This window comes from Callospermophilus lateralis, chromosome 3, assembly GCF_048772815.1.
Source record: "Callospermophilus lateralis isolate mCalLat2 chromosome 3, mCalLat2.hap1, whole genome shotgun sequence".
NCBI lineage: Eukaryota > Metazoa > Chordata > Mammalia > Rodentia > Sciuridae > Callospermophilus > Callospermophilus lateralis.
In genome coordinates this window covers 85,627,705-85,630,944 of record NC_135307.1, presented here as the reverse complement: position 1 = coordinate 85,630,944, position 3,240 = coordinate 85,627,705, and the positions used below count along the sequence as shown (strand labels likewise).

Below are 3,240 nucleotides of genomic sequence, written 5' to 3'. Positions count from 1 at the left end.
GAGAACAAAAAGAAGCTTGCAAGCCTCCTGTTTGCTCAAGACACTGACAGCAGGATTAGATTGGAGCTAATATGAGCCACACAAGTATAGAATCAGCTTTTGTCTTTACCAAAAACTTTTCTATTTTGTTCAATGTGGAATTTGACATTAATTTTAATTTTTGAAAACATTATATTAGAATATTATTTTTCTTGATTACTGAGGTTTTGGGTACTTCTTAAATTTCTGTGACTGAGTAAGTGTCTTTGCCCTCACTGTAGTCCTGGTCTTACTGGAGACAGATACTTCCATCCACAGTCACATGGCAAAGAGCATGGATTTCAGAAAGATAATCAGTTATTCATATAATTGATTTATCCCAATGAATTTTGGCCATTTTTGTATCCCTTCTGGACTCCAACTCTCCTAGTTTATCTGATCCCCCACCCCCTGCCCCGCCCCAATATTCCCATGGCTATTCTTGGCTCTTCGCTTTTCTAAGTGATTTTTAGTAGTTAGTCAATTTCCACAAAAGAAAAAGCCTGCTGGATTTTTTTACTGGGTTTGTTTGAAATTATAGACTACTCTGGGAGTAGTCTATAATATGATATGCCTCCCTGTCTTAAATTTTTCTCTGTGACTCATACGTTTGTACTTCTATTTTAATAAGATAGGTGAACAATAAATATATCAAATAGTTGGTCAATAAATGCACTGTTAGCACAAGGCTTCAACCTGAATATTTTTCAGCCAGGCTGCACTTCTCAGAGGCACCTGTACTCATTCTTCTCTGCCATCCCTCCAGACCTTGCATGGGCTCTTCCCTCAAGTGGGTAGAATTCCCTTCCTGCCCTCTGTCCCTCCTACCTGACAAAACCTAATCTTCCTTGATAGACTCACTTCAAATGTCTTTGTCCTGAAGAAGTAGCAAATCCTCTTTGTGGTCTCCACTGCATTCTCTCCCCTGATGTTCAGTCTCCACTTTGTACTCTGATGAGCTGCTCAGATACCCATAAACTGGGGGGTGCTGATTACAGCCAGCCCGGCACTAAGTAGACTTGTGTTGTATAAATGAAAACAACCCCCTTTTTTATTGAACTATTTGGTTTAAGTGGTTTGCTTTAATTTGTGGAACTTCACTTGGATTTAACTTCAGTCAAAGGAAAAAAGAGTAATGTCCCACTTTAACAAACGAGTACATGCCAATCTAATTTGTTTTTGCTATTTATTTTTATTTGAAAATATTCATTGACATTCAGCCCCTTGACAATAAGGACATACATTGGTGTGATTCACGTGACAGTTTCTAAGTAAGTTTAGGGGAAAAAAAAAAAAAAATCAACAGCCTTTTCTCAGCTACAAGAGCTCATGAAAAAGCCTGTGTCCTTTCAGCCTCTAGATGGCAGTGTCGCTACCACTGTAATCAGCCTAACCAAGCTGGTGCTGTCACTCCGGAAGTGGGGGAGACAATCCAGACCATGCTGTGAACCTTAACTAGCTGTTGGCAGAAAAATGAAGACCAGAACTCAGCCCAGAAGAAAATGGAATTATGGGGAAAACAACATGTGGAAAATGGTAAGGAATGCTATTTGACATTATTTCGATGAAAGTTTAGCAAGAAGCTGAATTAACAGGCCACAAAATCAGTGAGAAAAGATATGCAGAAGCAGAGACTGGCCAGACAGTGTTGAGAGGGAAAGGAGTCTCCTGTCTACTGAACAGCTGGAGCCCAGCCCCTCAGGTAGAATGGGAGGAGGTGTGGGCTGGCAGGAGAACTGAGCCCTTGGTAACTGTGTCCTTGAGTTCTGCTGTAGGGAGCAAGATGTGGAGGCTTCAGACAATATTGATTGGGGCTCCATTCCACTGCTTTTGGTTGGAACTGCTGTCAAATCCAAAGTTATATGGGACCTTACTCAAGTTTTGCTCTACATTTGAGAGGAAGAGGGCAGAGGACATCTATTTCTATATGTGCTATACAAGAAACTTGGATTTTTTTTTTCATTGAATTCTCACAACAACTTCACAAATTAGGTAATATAGTCCCATTTTATAGATAAGAAACCTGAGACTTAGAATGAGGCTTATTCATGGCCAAAAAGAGAGGAGGGATTAAAACCCAGCGCTATTGCCATGACCCCAGGCTGAGTCCCAAGGAATCCCACTTCTGGGAATAAATAATTCCTGCTTTTTCTTCCTAGAGTTGCTATGGAATGGGAAGAGAATGTGCTCATGGACATCCTCACTCAGTGTCTGGAGCACAGTCCACACTCAGTAGTGAGCACTCAGTATCAGAGGAAAGAGGTCTCTTCTCACCGATTTTCTCTGGACTCTCAGAAAAGATACAGAGCTTAAAAATAGGCCTTGCTCTTTTGTTTATCAGGTAAGTGACCTCCTCCCACCCAAAGAGGAACCTTTCAGGAGTCCTGGTGGGAGGAAGCCAGACCAGGTGGTCGGGGACCCTGAGTAACCTGCCTCAGAGATCTCTAATCCAAGCCTGGTTAGTTTTCCTTTCTGGGTGGGAGGAGGAGGCAAATCTTTCTAGTTCCAATTCCAAGTTGGATAAAGGGATTTCCAGGCTCAAAGTGTAAATGAGGGTGGAATTTATTTCCACAGAGAGCTGAGGTGACTTCTGTAAAGCAAATCCAGGAGTTTCCTGGGCCCATCCCCAAAAAGTCACTCATGGGCCGTTAGGAAACCGATTGATTAATAAACCTTAAATGTTGGGAAAAGTATAAACAGCAGCCGCACCCCAGAGAAAAACCCCAACATGGCGCCTAACAACCTCCTCTTCCTACCTTCCCCTTTTCTGCAGTGGCACGAAAAGTTCCCGCCGTGTGAACTCTCCCACCGGCGCCAATTTCAAATCTCGCTGGCGGGGAACCTTAGCCCCAATAAGAACTAATTCCTGGGCTCCGGAGCTGATATCTGGAAGAACTTGCCAATAAACAGGTGGCCTGCCATTTATCTAAGCCCTGCCATCTCTCCTTAGATCTATATAAGCACCCAGCCTTTTGCAATAAAATTGGTATTCTCCCGGCGAAGTGTCCTTGTGTGGGGAATTCTTTCATTAAGGAGGCTGCAGGTCAAGAGCATCAGGTGTTCTCCTAGAAGGACTGGCTTTATTTTTAATGTCACAAATAAATTGTTTCAAGCTCAGATAGGGAAACTGAGTCTGAGAGGCAGCCAGGAACAAAGTAATTCCATCACTAAGAGCACCAAGCTCTCCGGGCCTGAGGATACAGAAAACCTGTCCCTTGTTAC

At 42.7% G+C, this 3,240-nt stretch overlaps 1 long non-coding RNA gene across 1 annotated transcript; it reads left to right on the top strand.

The window, feature by feature from the left end:
* The first annotated feature begins 1,454 nt into the window (after nt 1-1,454).
* On the top strand, nt 1,455-2,975 carry LOC143393976 (uncharacterized). The gene is made up of 3 exons (XR_013090655.2): nt 1,455-1,554; nt 2,178-2,359; nt 2,792-2,975. It is a non-coding gene; the product is annotated as an uncharacterized LOC143393976 (long non-coding RNA).
* The last annotated feature ends 265 nt before the right edge of the window (nt 2,976-3,240 follow it).